Source organism: Taudactylus pleione, unplaced genomic scaffold (genome assembly GCF_031769625.1).
Source record: "Taudactylus pleione unplaced genomic scaffold, aTauple2 ptg000969l, whole genome shotgun sequence".
Lineage (NCBI taxonomy): Eukaryota > Metazoa > Chordata > Amphibia > Anura > Myobatrachidae > Taudactylus > Taudactylus pleione.
In genome coordinates, this window is record NW_028285370.1 from 2205394 (window position 1) to 2221694 (window position 16301).

General features: G+C 46.3%; 1 long non-coding RNA gene across 1 annotated transcript; it reads left to right on the forward strand.

Annotated features, from left to right (window-relative positions):
- The first annotated feature begins 8642 nt into the window (after nucleotides 1-8642).
- On the forward strand, nucleotides 8643-15539 carry LOC148454874 (uncharacterized). The gene is made up of 3 exons (XR_015874573.1): nucleotides 8643-8707; nucleotides 11100-11146; nucleotides 15269-15539. It is a non-coding gene; the product is annotated as an uncharacterized LOC148454874 (long non-coding RNA).
- The last annotated feature ends 762 nt before the right edge of the window (nucleotides 15540-16301 follow it).

Here is a 16301-nt window from a genome sequence, read left to right on the forward strand (position 1 = left end):
ACAATCTAATTTCTCTGCCATGCACATACTACTGCCAGATTCATCCAAAAGCCACTTAACCTACTAGTATCTTTGATACAACTTAACCAACAAGTATCTTTAATACATCCCACATGTCTCTGGATAGTAGACACTTAAGGCCCCTACACACTAGACTAGACGATATTTTGAAAGCTTTGGCCGATGCCGACGCTATTGGCCGATGCCGACGAAAGCTTTGGCCGATGCCGACGATATTTTGAAAGCTTTGGCCGATGCCGACGCATCGCAACGACAAATCGTCAAGTGTGTACGCACTATGCGCGCTCCCGCGGTGTCGTTCCACGTATCTTCAGATCTTTTGTACATGCAGGAAGATCTATCAATCTCTTTAATGATTTGCCGCACATCGTGCAGTGTGTATGCACTACCAGACGATCAGGTTATTTGGTTACATTATATAGTTAACGATGCAACCACCAGACGATGCAAGATATATCGTTTAGTCGTTTGTTAGATTGCACAGTGGACCTGATTCAGAGCCGCTCGCAAGCGCTGTGCGCTCGCAAGTGGCCCTATGGTATGCATATGCGCATGGTTCGTTCTGCGTGTGTGCAAACTACTCTGTGCGATCACAGCCCGTTCGCTCGCCCAGCAAAGACAGCTCCGTGAAATGAGTGACAGGAGAGGCCGTTTGTGGGTGGTAACAGGGGCAGGACACTAATAACGGGGGTGTGGAGGTGCGAACGCAGGCATACATCGGTGTTTCCACGCCGTTTTTAAGGTGTGCATAATTAACAGGCAGCGTCACAGTACGTCACATGCCTGGTTTTTACACTGAAGTCCTTGCAGTGCTTGCGGTAGGGTAAGGCAACCACAAGCGCTGCGAGCACATCTGATGGTGCTTGATGTACCAATGTTTTAATACACTTTCTGGAGATGATGTGCGCTAGTGGGCGTCTCTACATACGCTAGTGGGTGTCTGCATACACAGAGTGATCGCTCGCACAGCCAAAGTGGGTGTGCTTATGCCTTGGCGAGCGAGTGCTTCCCATGGCGTCACTGAAAAATTTGCATACGCTGGATTTGAGCGATCGCATCTAGCGAGCGGCTCTGAATCAGGTCCAGTGTGTAAGCACTAGATCGCTGGCCCGGGAGTTCAATGGAAATCGTTGATGACATCGCATTGTTTGCAAGTCGGCTAGTGTGTACCTAGCTTTAGCAGCTATGTCACGGGTAAAGTGCACAAAATGCATGAAGGAAACATACAATTTGTCTGGAATATATTTTTAAAGACACCCATAAAGCAGCGACAATATTTTCTGTAACAGACCTTATAGGACTGATCTGAAATTCCGTATCAGGACATTGGGCTCTGATTCAGAGCTGTACACAATTACAATACTTTTGCAGTTCAGCGATTATCGGTAAGCTGTGCATGCGCCTGAGTCACTCTGCGCATGCATCAATGCGCAGTGTTGCAGCGACTTTTTACTCTCAGTGTGATTGACAGTCCGGGAGCGTTTGGGGGAGGTAACGGAGAGTGGCGGCATGTCGCGACCATTTCGGGGGCACCACATCTTGGGTCTGCAATCCTGTAAGCAAGAAAAATGGCTCCGTCATCTCAGTTCCCGCAGCCATTCTGCGCAATCATAGGGTTAGAAGAACGATAATCAAAGGATCTGCGACTGTTGCTGTGTCCTTATATGTAGATGCTTAGATGTGCAAAGCCGCAGGTGAGCGTCTCCATACATTCATACGCGTCGGTGACATTTGCATATTTGTCACAGCAGATGCGTACGTGATCATTCTGGCAACTTTGAATCAGGCCCATTCTTTTGTAGGACATAGGTATTATGACGCTGGATAGAAATATCTTATAAGATTTTTCTCATTAACATTGTTTCCTGAATGGGAGATAATTCTCTCTTTTTTTATGTCCATAGCTTCCTGGTAATGTTAGGAGCTGGAGTTTCATCTTGATTGAGTAAGATCTGTATCATCAGCAGCACGTAACCCCTGAGGTGCTTCTTGCAGTATTTACAGGGAAGGAAGCAGACTGGTTACCTGGAATAGTTGTGGTTTGAGGAGTAGGAAGTATGGGGAAATACTCTGCAGAATTCAGTTCCGTGTCTCACAGGGGTCACCAGGAGAGAAGATAAGGAAATCACTAGGAACATCTCGCACAACAGAGCTTAGAAATACGGATTCTAAGTCCCATTTCTCCAAAACTGGTCCCTATACATCCCATCCCTCACTGGTATGCATTCGGGATGCCAACAGTCTAAATGCCGACCATCGGCATCCCGACTGTCTAATCCCGGCAAGGGTCTAATGACAGGCGTCAAAATCCTGACGCTTGTCGTTTTATCTATGCCTGGCATCCCGATCGAAGGTATGCCAGGCACGGACAGCCGCGGGGGGGGGGGGGGGGAGGGGTGTTAGGGGCTCACGGGGGGACTTATTGTCAGTCACCCCCCCGGGAGGGTTAGGCTGGCGGAAGGGGGGGTTAGGCACCCCAGGGGGGAGGTTAGGGTTAGGCATCCCCCCAGGAGGGTTAGGATTAGGCAGCAGGGAAGGGGGTGTTAGGTTTAGGCACATAGAGGGGGGTTAGGCACTTGGGGGGAGGTTAGGGTTAGGCGCCCCTAAGGGAGGGTTAGGTTAGTTTATACTTACCTTTAGCGCAGTCGGGATCTTCACTGCTGCCGGTCTTCTGGCGTCGGGATTTGAACAGTGTCCAGCGGTAAATCATACCGATCCCCCCTCACTGTTAGGGGTATATTTACTGAAGTGCAGGTTTTGAGAAGTGGAGATGTTGCCCATAGCAACCAATCAGATTCTATTTAACATGTATCTAGCACCTTCTAGAAGATAATAGCTATAATCTGATTGGTTGCTATGGGCAACATCTCCACTTCTTAAAACCAGCACTTAAGAAATATACCCCTTACTGTACAGTCTGACAGGAAAGGTTACAACCACATATCATTACATGATGTCATTAATAGGTTAGTAATGGTATAGAACACTATGAAACCTTTGCCTTGGGTACATAGACTCTCCCAGCAGTTGGGACCTTTGGGGCAGTTCCCCCTTCCTAAGGGTATATAACGGGCTGTTCATCTTCTCTGCCTGGCCCTGAGCCTCTGTTTACATAAATGTTCCAGCTCCTGGCTATCCCTGTGCTAGATAGATAAGAGAGACAGTTTAGACCTGGAGTTAAAAAAACTAGAGAAAACCAGAAGTAAAGTCCCAAGAATTACAACATGTCCTGTTCTTTCATCTGTGTTCTACATTCATTATATTCTCATAAGAAACAGCATGAGCAATTCCCTATATATCCGTTTACAAGAGTAGTTTATTGACCAGGTTTAAAAGAAAATATTCATTAAGAGCCTAAACATATGGATTGGAGTGTCAGGTCATCTACTCCATCTCTTGTAATAAAAATATCATTTACAGCAAATATTCCCAGCTTTATGAGATGCTCTAAGTACAATGCATTAAGCACAGTGATCATCGACGTGTGACTGGACACTACAACGTGTCTCTCACCTCTCACCACCATCACTGTGACATAACTGGGACTGGTCATTCTCCTGTAAGACTTGGTGTAGATCTCAGTCATATCACTCTCCACTTTGACGCCTCCTCATCTAACCCCATTGTCAGCCAGCTGCAACATTACAGCATCTGACACGGGGCCAAATGTAAACTCTCACACTTTTCAAACTCGGCCAATGCAATAAGGGACCGAGAACATGCAAACTCACATGTTTTTAGATTGAAAAAAACCTCTCACGATCTAAACTCTCATCCAGATGTTTTCGAATTTTGAAGATAAACTCGACCAATGTGAGAGGTTACTGCTAAACTCTCACATTTTCTAAACTCTCACCCTATTACATTTGGCCCATGGTGTTCTTGATGACTGATCAAAGCCCGAATGCTCATAATAAGTAATTCCCCCAGCCACTTTTTTGAGTTGACATTTTCATCACAAGTCACAACAAGTCCGAGAGACAAATTAAGCCTCCATTGGACCCTAAGCAACAGACTGGTCTGGGCACTTGTTACCCCCAACATTTGTTAACCCCCTCCAGAAAATACATAATAATGGACTAGTGTACTCTGGGCCTCTCAGTGCACCGAGTGGTGGTGGGGGAGGGGTCAGAAGAGAGCCTAGGTTACCTAAATCATGATCTGGATAGGACAAGCCTTCATCCCAAATATAAAACTTCACTGTCTAGGCTTAATGTGTTTCTCAATAGACATCAGGACCTCTCCTACAAGCTCACTGTATTGGACAAGAACACCAAGCAATAGGTCAGGGCTGGTCCTGCAATAGGTCAGGGCAGGTCAAGGGCAAGTTACAATTAGTAACACAGAGCAACCAGCAATGATGCCACACAGTTTAGAAGATAAGTACAGCCAGTAGTGTAGCGTGGAGCAAGCACTTGCCACGGCGACCCCTCCAGTGGGTGTGTGACCATTAAAAGTAGGACTGGGATGTTCACTGGCAGGATACAATATAAACAGCTATAGTGAATGGTCCGATTGTCACATTTTAAATCCCCCTCTGACTGGGTACCCTTCCCTGTCCCACGAAGTTTAACACACAACTGCCCTTTACCAAGCACACTTAGCTGGGAGATTGTACCAGCGCAGAATTTCCATGTGAACATAGCCGCTGGTGTCAGTGCAACGTGGGAAAAAAGAAGCAGTCACTAACCGCGACATGCCTGTGTTTGGCTAGCCACCACCATTACCACCAAGAACTAACTAATGAAATTGCCCAATTTCGTTCTGTCTTTTGGTGGTAACCACTGGAACGCATGCGCAGTGCAAATCGGACATAGGCCCGTATTCAATTAGCGTTGAAAAGTCGGAATCCATGAAAAAAGTATCATGGATGACGGCGTTTCGCCAGGCAGAAAAGTATTGCGGTATTCAATTGCAAACATTTTTCACGTACGCGAAAATGCAATGCAATGTCATAGGCGAAAAGGATTCGCCTATGAATAGGTGTCAGAAAAAGTGCAAAATCGCTATTTTGTGGGTGCAAAGGTGGGGAAACCACTCTGCACCCTTGGGACAGCCCCCCAGAGGATAATTGCATCAAAAAAGTCCTAAAAAAATAGAGAACCCAAAAAAATGACTTTGTAAAAGGGGACGAAAAAGTGCAAAGTGGAGGGACAAACTTAAAAAGTAGCAAAATACACTTTTGGGGGGTCTGCAAGTAGGGGTGAGGGTTTTTTTGATTGCATGTGCTTGCAGAAGGGCAGTTTTTTACGTGTTTGCAAACAACAAATTAGCGACTTTTAACTCTGCTTTCCCCCATTTTCAAGTACCCCAAATTTGACAGGACTTTATTTTCACGTTAAAAATAAGAAAAAATCTATTCTTCACCACTTCATTAAAGACACTAATTTAAAGCAATTGACAGCACTTAAGTACCCCAAATAGCTTCAGTAGGACTAATCGGGGATATCTATATTGATATATATATGTTAGTGCATCTTTTGGGGGGATGATTTCCCCATCTTTGACAGCACTTTCCGCCTGTTTAAGTTTTGCCAGGTAGCCATTTCGCGTCCTTTGGAATTGATTACGGCGGATCGCGGGGACGCGTGCAAAAACTTTACGCACCTAAAACTGGCGATGTAGGCGGAAAGTCCGGGAGGTGAAAAAGTATCGCGGGTGCGAAACTAATTGAATATGGGCCATATACTCAAAACATCGCCCCATTCCATGCAGTATCTACACTGCATCCACACCTGAATTAGGCCAAATGTATCTGGATAAAAAAATTAAGAAGCATTTCTATCTATTAATTTAAATCAATGATGTCGGGCCACATCGGTGAACATTTAAGACATTTTCAGATGGATAGCTTTATAATGCAAATAATCAGTGTAGCCAGGTGAAAGTTTGCTTGGCTATTCCTTGAAAAAATAGGACTTAAAGCAAAGTTATATGATGGTTTTCAATTAAATAATGTGTGTTGTTGGGTGGGTGTGTGAGGGTATAGACCAGTGACACTGCGGTGCATTCAGCAATTATAATTCACATTTTGGCTCTTTGAGTGGTTTATTTTACAGCCTGTTACAACAGCTCCACGTCTCTTAGATGTAAAGAACAGTCAGAGAGGAGGCTGGTGGTGGGGTGACTAAGGTTGAGCCCTGGGGTGATAGGGCCCCTCACTTGCCCTGACATGTGAACACCTGAAACTGCCAGCACTTAAACCTTCTCTCTCCAATGGTGAATGGCAGCTATCCAGTTCTGCACATCATCCTGTGATACACACTGGCTGGCACGCAATACTCCGTAGTCCCAGCAGCTTTCATCACACTGCAGAAACCGCTCAGCTCACAATCACCGGGGAAGGGGGTGAAACCCGCCATGGTGCAATTGTCCAGTCACTGACTCTGCAGTTCCAGTATCCTGCACATTGCGTGGGGAGAATCCGGGATACAGCTGCTTAGACGCAATCTGAAATCCCATTACATTTTATGGAACATTTACTGCATGCTACATCTGTTCATGCAACTTAGTTTCCGCATTTATAAAATAATAAAGTGCATAAATTACATCTTAAAGCCGGGCATACATTATGCAATTATTGGCTCGATTCACAGATTATCGGCGGATCGGGCAGATAATTGCATAGTGTATGGCCACGACCGATCATCGATGATAGTACAGTCGGGCATATAAAAACAAAAATCCTCCAACCAGCCTGACTGATCTGATCATTGGTTGGCCGTGTATGCGCTGCTCTCACGGCCGACTTTTCCCGTTCCTTCACAGAAGAAGAATGGGGAAATGTTTCTCCCCCAGTGGAGGAATGCAGATAACATGGGCACACACTGTGAAATATTTCAGTGTACTGCGGGACATACATCTTTGGCCCTAATTCCACATTCTGCCCAACCAATCCACCAACTAGCGGCCATCGATGACAGACAATCCGTCAGCAGATCAATGAAAGACAGCATGTTCCCGATATTGTTTTGACCGGTGAATCGAAAATTTCCAACATGTTGATTTCCCCAATTCCCAGACAGAACGGGGAATTGGGGCAATACATTTTAGAGGTATATCTTCTGGGTTTCAGCTTGCCCGATATAATATCTGTCAGTATTACAGACATTTTATCTGACAATGGGCCTGATTCAGACCCACTCGCGAGCGGCTGTCCGCTTGCAAGTGGGTCGATGTTCTGGACTGAGCATGCGCACGACGGAGGGAGCTCCGTCGTGCGCATGCGCCAGACGCGACGAGCGAAGGAAAGTCCTTCGCTCGTTGTGTCCGATCAAAGGGGGCGTGCTGTCAATGTTGATTGACAGCACGCCCCCTTTGGTAGGCGTGCCGGGGGCGTACCTCCCTGACGGGGGCGTTCCCACGGGAACGCCTCCCGTCAAAAGCCGGCCCACTGACATCACTAGTGATGTCAGTGGGAGTGATTTTGGCTCTGATAGAGCCAAAATCACTCCGGAGCTTGCGGTTGAAAACCTCAACCGCAGGCTCCGGCTCGCAATTTCGATGGTCGCGATGGTCTCGACCATCGCGGCCATCAAAATGCACGCTCGTATAGCCTGTGGGTGGTGACCCACAGCTATACGAGCGTCCAGAAGGACGCTCCATTTTCATGGAGGCCGGCCCTCATTCAGAGCGTGCGCTCTGCTCAGAGCGTACGGCTCTGAATGAGGGCCAATGTATGCCCAGCATAAGATACTGTATATTTTATCTTATTTCTTTATTGCAATATTTTCTTTTCTCAAATAAACTGACACAAAGTAGTGATACTAAAGACATAAGGACATATTTATTAAAAACTTTTTGTGGGTTACTGCATAAATTATGCATCCCCCTGGTGTAACAATGTGTCCATAATTAGTTTCCCTATTCAGAGCTGTCTGCAGCTTTTATAATGTATAATAGGCAAAATGTCACCAAATTTAGTAAGTATACTTGTCAAGGCATGGGGAGAAGGATTCTGGGCCTGATTCCGACCCGCTCGCGAGCGCACAGCGCTCGCAAGCGGGTCCATGGTCCCCCACTGCGCATGCGCGAGACCCGGCCAGCGACGGGGGCTCCGTCGCTACGGGTCTTGCACCAAAGCGGGGCAGCTGTCGATTGTGATTGACAGCTTGCCCCGTTTTGGAGATGGGCAGGGGGGGTGGCTGGCCAAACGGAGGCATTCCCGAAGGAACGCTTGCCGTTTGGGGGCGGACCCACTGACATCACGAGTGATATCAATGGGTGAGCTTCCGGCTCTATTAGAGCTGAAAGCTCACTGGGGCTTGCGGGAATGAGACCCTACCACAAGGGTCTCGTCGCAGGCCCTGATGGTCGTGACCACCACGACCATCACCTGGCCGCTCGTTAAAGCTGTGGATGGTCACCCACAACTATGCGAGTGGCCAGGAGGCCGTCTTTAAAAAAAAATAGGGACGCCCTGATTCAGAGCGAGCGCTCTCAAAGAGCGTCCGGCTCTGAATCAGGCCCCCTGTGTGAAATAAAACAATTTTTACTTCTAAAATCTGCTGATAGAGGAAAATATGGCGATGCACAAGGTAAATTGCACGAAAAGGTACTAACAAATTAATAACTAGGAGAAACCTGAAATTTAATTGAATTTTTTTATTTTTCCTTATCGTAGCAACTGAAAAAGAAACAGATCATCTGCTCTCATCGCTTTTAAAAGCCAATTGGAATCTTATTAGTAAGTTCCCGCCTTCCAAATGCAAATATTAATGAAGTAATCTGAACAGATTGTCACAACGTCATATTACATAGCAGCTACACTAATGATTTATATGCAGTGGGAGGAGTCTAGACGCAATCAGCCAATTAGAAGCAGCTGACAGTTGTCATCATTATCTTCAGCATATTTTTGTGCATACATAGTTGCATGTGTCCTCTGCATGAGCCCCTATGTGTTTACGGACCAAATACCAGTATTCACATATGATGTCACTCAATGGGGCAATCTAGCTTTCAGGAAATCTGATCACCACAACCCGCCCGTGTGGCACCAGCTCACAGGCCTGATTTATTACAGCATATCAAACGCACTTCTTTTAACTAACTTTAAGATTATCAAACACACAGGCATTAGTCATGTTACTGTATAACTGACTGAAATCTTTATGCAACACAATAATTAATGTTATTACACAGCGCCGAGATGCTGTGTAATGCTGGCAATTAGCACAGGAAGCTGTGACAGACATATGTGTGAGTATATAGCTCACAAATCATGGGGTTATCTGATATGGTGTAGTGAGGAAGTAGGGAGTCACTATGGACAACTACTACATTTGTAGAGAAAGAGCTTTGCTTCGAAGGGTAGTGCTTCATTGGGGCCCATTTATCATTTTATATTTGCGGCTATGTCCCCCAAAACAAACGTTTTTGGGGGTTAAACGCAAATATTTATTATGCCCCGGATGCAGGTATCGGATATCTCCGATACCTGAATCCGGGGCATAATAAATATTTGCGATACTTGCTACGATAACTCCATTCCCGCAGGCAGCCGCATCCCCCGTAGGTTTCTATGGGGGGATGCGACGCAACCATCGGAAGATGACGCCAGCCGCTGTAACTTATGGGCTACACACAACATATTTGGCCGGCGGAGGGTTCATCCGGAACCCTCCTCGAGAAATGGCCACAGCACATGTGCAGTCAGCAGGACTGCCCATGGGTATGCAATCGGGAAGCCGACTGCCTAAATACCGGCAGCCGGCTTCCCGACTGTCATATCCCGGCAAGGGTGAAATGCTGGGCGTCTAGATGTAGACGTCTGGCATTTCCCTGACGCCGGGAGACCGGCGCCCGGCATCCCGATCGTAGTGATGCCGGGCGCCGCGAGCAGACAGCCGCGGGGGGGGAGGGTTAGGTTTAGGGCTCCCGGGGGGGACTTAGGGTTAGGCACCCCCCCGGGAGGGTTAGGCTAGAGGGAGGGAGGGTTAGGCACCCCGGGGGGGATTTAGGGTCAGGCACCCCCTGGGGGACTTAGGTTTAGGCAGCGGGGAAGGGGGTGGTTAGGGTTAGGCACTTAGAGGGGGTATTAGGGTTAGGCACTTGGGGGGGAGGTTAGGGTTAGGCACCCCTAAGGAGGGTTAGGGGGGTTAGGTTAGACAATACTTACCTATCCACGATCGGGATTTCCAGCGATGTCGGGCTTCCGCTGCCGGGATCTCTGCTCATGTCGGGCTGCCGCTGCCGGGAATCGAACCATGCGGCCGGCGGTATTTCATACCAATTCCCTGCCCATGCGCGGCAGCCCCGGCATTTCTCCAGCACATCGCAGGGACAGGCTTCTTTCGGATAATAAACCCCGGCGCTATGATCGCATCTTGCAATGCGATCATGGGAGGTACAGGCATGCCCAGATCGCATTGCAAGTGCGATCATTAATAAATGGGGGCCATTATCTTACATGAGCTCTCTTTTTTTTTTCTCTACAATATTAGATGACAATTAAACACTGTCCAAGAGATATTTTAACAGGTAATTTAAATTAAGTGATGTACGCTTATCTCCTGCTCCAATGGGTAGTTCAGGGAGGAGAGTCATTAATAGCACGTTCTCTGTCAGAAGAAAAACTGCATTAGCAAGAGAGCGGCCCTGCACTATCATATTCACTGTTCTAACAGGGATGCTATGACTGGCAGGAATGGTAGGGCATTAATACTATGCTGTCGTTGTAGACACAATTTAGGGGCTTATTTACTAAAGTAATTTTGTGTAATGGCACATGTGCAGTAACTCTGCTGAGTCCGATCCCAGAAGTAAAGTGATTGCAGCCCGTGTCCTACATATGTTTATCAGGGCTAAGATGCAGTCAGTGATAAATCGGCCCCTAACTCCACCTCTCCTGGGATGTGATAGTTTTATTTTTTTAACAGTTACCTAAATAGCGCACACATATTCCGCAGCGCTTTACAGAGAATATTTGGCCATTCAGACCCTGCCCAGTGGATGCTAACCATTGCACCAAACAGTGCTGACTTTTAGTGATATGTAAATACCACCTGTGAATGAAAATGGAATATATTTACACACTACCTGCCAAGTATGTTTGACATATCTGTGATTACTTACAGATTACACTGGGAGCAGCTGGAAGCAGTTCTCTAGATGCTGGATACAGGTATTAATCACAGCAGGAGATATAGAAGAAAGCACAGTCACTAGCGATACAATGTATCACCCCTAGCACACTTCACATCTCTCTTCCTGTCCTGATCGTGCGCAGTGCATGACAGCGTCAGGTAGAGCACGACTGTGATAAGAACTGTTTGCTTGTGTTTGGTTGCTATGGACAGGGATGGAGCTATCTACAGGTGCAGGTCTAAGCTGGGATTCCTCCTATCCCTCTCTGTGTATTAATAGAAAGAAACATTTGCTTTGACAAACTGCACCCTATTCCTCTTTTACCGGTCTCAGAAAATCTATTAGTCATGTTTTGTGTAGCATCTGAAAGGCTGATTGATCCCGCTCTCCTCCTGAGCCATAGTATGTGGGCCGAGCTTCTTAATGCTGGAAATTGGAAGAAATGACGTGGGGATGGTGTAGGACATTGTCCTACGCTCCAATGTGACAACTCTTCACCTGGAGAACAAAACAGTCTGACAGTCTGTGGCTGTCCCGAGTTCTCCCTAAATTGACTCACAGCAATTACAGTATTACTCTTTATTGTCATTCATTTATAAAGTATTAGGCATATTCTGTACCCCTGTTAATTTGAGATTACAGGTAGTGACATGCAAACAGATGGACATTTTTCAAACTGGTGTAAAATATAGAGAGGAGGCTGCTCCTTAATCTCCAATCACTTGATTTCTCTCATGCTCTAGTCACATGCTTTGACTGCAGGAGGAAGCACAGTGTGACAGCAAACTCTGCAAATCTTCCTGGAATCACTGCAGCAGTAACTGACACTGCCAATGGAGAGAACGTATCTGCCTCCTTCCTTCCTATCTCCACTCACATTGTCAGTAACCGTATTCCTATTACACTGACTGCAGGAGGAAGCGCAGTGTGACAGCAAACGCTGCCTTCCTTCCTGGAATCACTGCAGCAGTAACTGACACTGCCAATGGAGAGAACGTATCTGCCTCCTTCCTTCCTATCTCCACTCACATTGTCAGTAACCGTATTCCTATTACACTGACTGCAGGAAGAAGCGCAGTGTGACAGCAAACTCTGCCTTCCTTCCTGCAATCACTGTATAAGTAACTGACACTGCCAGTGGAGAGAACGTATCTGCCTCCTTCCTTCCTATCTCCACTCATATTGTCAGTAACCGTATTCCTATTACACTGACTGCAGGAGGAAGCGCAGTGTGATAGCAAACTCTGCCTTCCTTCCTGCAATCAATGTAATAGTAACTGACACTACCAGTGGAGAGAACGTATCTGTCTCCTTCCTTCCTATCTCCACTCATATTGTCAGTAACCGTATTCCTATTACACTGACTGCAGGAGGAAGCGCAGTGTGATAGCAAACTCTGCCTTCCTTCCTGAATTCACTGTAATAGTAACTGACACTGCGAGTGGAGAGAACGTATCTGCCTCCTTCCTTCCTATCTCCACTCACATTGTCAGTAACCGTATTCCTGTTACACTGACTGCAGGAGGAAGCGCAGTGTGATAGCAAACTCTGCCTTCCTTCCTGCAATCAATGTAATAGTAACTGACACTACCAGTGGAGAGAACGTATCTGTCTCCTTCCTTCCTATCTCCACTCATATTGTCAGTAACCGTATTCCTATTACACTGACTGCAGGAGGAAGCGCAGTGTGATAGCAAACTCTGCCTTCCTTCCTGAATTCACTGTAATAGTAACTGACACTGCGAGTGGAGAGAACGTATCTGCCTCCTTCCTTCTCACATTGTCAGTAACCGTATTCCTGTTACACTGACTGCAGGAGGAAGCGCAGTGTGACAGCAAACTCTGCCTTCCTTCCTGCAATCACTGTAATAGTAGCTGACACTACCAGTGGAGAGAACGTATCTGCCTCCTTCCTTCCTATCTCCACTCACATTGTCAGTAACCGTATTCCTGTTACACTGACTGCAGGAGGCAGCGCAGTGTGACAGCAAACTCTGCCTTCCTTCCTGCAATCACTGTAATAGTAACTGACACTACCAGTGGAGAGAACGTATCTGCCTCCTTCCTTCCTATCTCCACTCACATTGTCAGTAACCGTATTCCTATTACACTGACTGCAGGAGGAAGCGCAGTGTGACAGCAAACTCTGCCTTCCTTCCTGGAATTACTGTAATAGTAACTGACACTGCGAGTGGAGAGAACGTATCTGCCTCCTTCCTTCCTATCTCCACTCACATTGTCAGTAACCGTATTCCTATTACACTGACTGCAGGAGGAAGCGCAGTGTGACAGCAAACTCTGCCTTCCTTCCTGCAATTACTGTAATAGTACCTGACACTGCGAGTGGAGTGGAAGTATCTGCCTCCTTCCTTCCCATCTCCAATCACATTGTCAGTAATTGCATTCCTTATACACTGACTGCAGGAGGAAGCGCAATGTGACAGCAAACTCTGCCTTCCTTTCTGCAGTATATGCTACTAAACTGAGTGCAGTGAGAAAAATGTGTATATTCTTCCATATGTAGGGCTCCAAACATCTTGTGGTGCTCCCATTCATGCCCTATGTTTATGTTTGGATTGTTACAAGTCATGATTATCAGTGTGCACTTGCACCTATCTTTTGCTAGGTGCAAAAGGTATGCCTGGAAATAGGTATAATTATGTTTATGTCCAGGTTGGCATAGTCCACAGAAGCATTGACACTGTGCCAGCAACCATACTCCTATTAAGGTGCTGGCAGGAAGGGACATAGAAATGGAGCTATGTGAGAAGAGGAAGCGTTAGGGGTCATGAGGCATTGCTCCTGGGATTGGGCCCTTGGGTGAAAGAATCTGTCCTGTATCATGGGAGGAATGAACCTGATAAAAGATTGACAGCGCAACTGAGACACAAGGACTGATTAGGGAGAGTGAAGTATAACAATGAAGATGGTAAAAGGTGGATGGAGTGACAAAGCTGAGAGGATTTCATGGACAGAGGAATTGAACTGATGGAGTGAAGTTGAAGGACTCTGTTGGGGGTCAGGCAGGGAGTTTTGTAGATGGAGTGTAGCTCAGAAGGATGATTAGGGTTATAAGAGAGGATCTCAGTAGCTTGAGTGGCATTGTGTTTGAAATCAGATCAATGATATATGGTGATAGAAAATGAGGAAGGAGGTAATTTAGTTCAGTAGATACAAAGTTTAGATGCTGGAGAGGACGCAGAGGAAAATCACAGGAAACTAGACATGAAGTAAAGTGTGATGCTGAGAACAGACTGAAGGGGAGATGGGTTGGCTTAGAAGAAGTTACAGTAGTCATTGCAGGATATTATGAGCATATTAGTAGTTTAGTGGACTCCTGTGTAAGAAAGGGTTGTGATGGAAGAGTCAAAACTGAACACATAGACTAAATACAGTATGTATGTGTTTGTAAGGAGGGACATCTATATAATGAGTGAGATTGTGTGTGTGTGTGTGTGTGTCTGTCTGTCTCTTTATACAGGGCCAGAGTTTTGTACCTAGCTCCACCAAATTTGCCATGGTTGTGTAGTTTGACCAGGATTAGGTTTTTGACTATGTTTGAAGTTTGTCAGGACCATGGAGTTCTACATGGAGTCTCTAATTTAAAAGTTTTGTTTAAGCAAGTTCTTTCAGGATGTCTTCCAGTACCTAAAACTGGACTGATCCGAAGGCACAGGCTGATATGTACCAGTGGGGGTGTACCAGGCAGAGTTCCAATGGAAGAGCAGTGAGTCAGAGGATCAACTGTCACACTGCACCTGCACTGACAGTTACTAATTTCCTCCAAGCACATTTTCATATGCCATGGTCTCCAATGTTGGTCTGCAGAGACTTCTGCTTGGCAAAGATTTCTGTACTGCACTGATTTCTGTTCTGCAGTGACTTGGGAAGCTATACTGATTTCTTTCCTGTAAGTCACTCTGCTCCTAATATACCCCATTCCAACCGAGTCAGAGAATATACCTGCCTTCAGTGTCACTTACACCTGAATTGCATTGTTATCCAGGTGTGAATGACTTCCGTGTCCCTTGTCAAAGCTTTCCCCCTTTACCTTTAGTATACCACGTTCAAACTAAGTTTAGTTCTTTTCACATGTCAGCCTTTAAAAGTGTGGTCCTTTTCAACAACATTCACTGTTAAAGCACAACCAAATTCTAAGTTTCAGAATAGCCATGCCACAAACGATCAGTCTGGGTTACAGCTCCACAGCTGCTAGAAGTAAAAGAGAGGCAAGAAGTACAAGCACGCTTGGCACCTCAACAAGAGAACCAAGAAGCCACTCGAGAGAGAGAGATTCCCTCACTGCAAGGCTAGCTCGCCACTCTGCTGATGCTGCAAGACATGCAGCAGCCAGGGCCATGGAGTCCCCAGCTGCAAGACAAATACGTCAGGAAAAATAACCAACATTGTTTATATCTCAGTGTTGAGATAACAGTTCTACAAACTCTATATAAATGGACACAACACACCGCGAAAATAAAGCTTTATTGCATCCATAAACACACTTACACATACTCACCTGTTTCCAGATGTTGATGTCCCCTTGTCAATGTAAAATATCTCATCGAATTACCTGTTAAAAAAAATCCAATACTCACCTTTACGTCCATCGATGTTCTCCGCAGAAATCCAATACGGGCTCCGGATACAGTGTAACAACATGCTTCTGCATGCTGTTACACTGTGCTATTGTCTGCTCGTGGGAACGAGTTGACTTCAGTCCCGGGCCGCCGGCCAATCAGCGGTGGCTAACATTAGCGGCCGCTCATTGGCTGGAACCCACGTAAGCTTAGCCAATGAGCGGCTCCTCCACGTGGGTCCCAGCCAATGAGCAGCCGCTAATGTTACTTCCTATCAATCACTCTACGATGGGTCTGCATTGTAGTTCTTCAATTTACAGTTCCCTCAGGGATCACTAAGACTGAATGCGATGCATACGCATGAGCAGTACGCAACAATCGGCCGATTGCGTGCGTATTAGCAGTTACGATCCTTGCTGAATTGGACCCTGAGTCTGGACAAGATTTGCTGAGCCAGTCCCCATTGGAGCCTGTGGGATGACAATAGCCACCTTCAGACCACATTTACAATCATGCCTGATTAGGATGCTGATATTGCAGATTGTGCAGAGGGCCTGATTCAGACCTGGTCGCTCTGACAGAGCGCTCGCTCTGAATCAGGGCTGGGCTTTT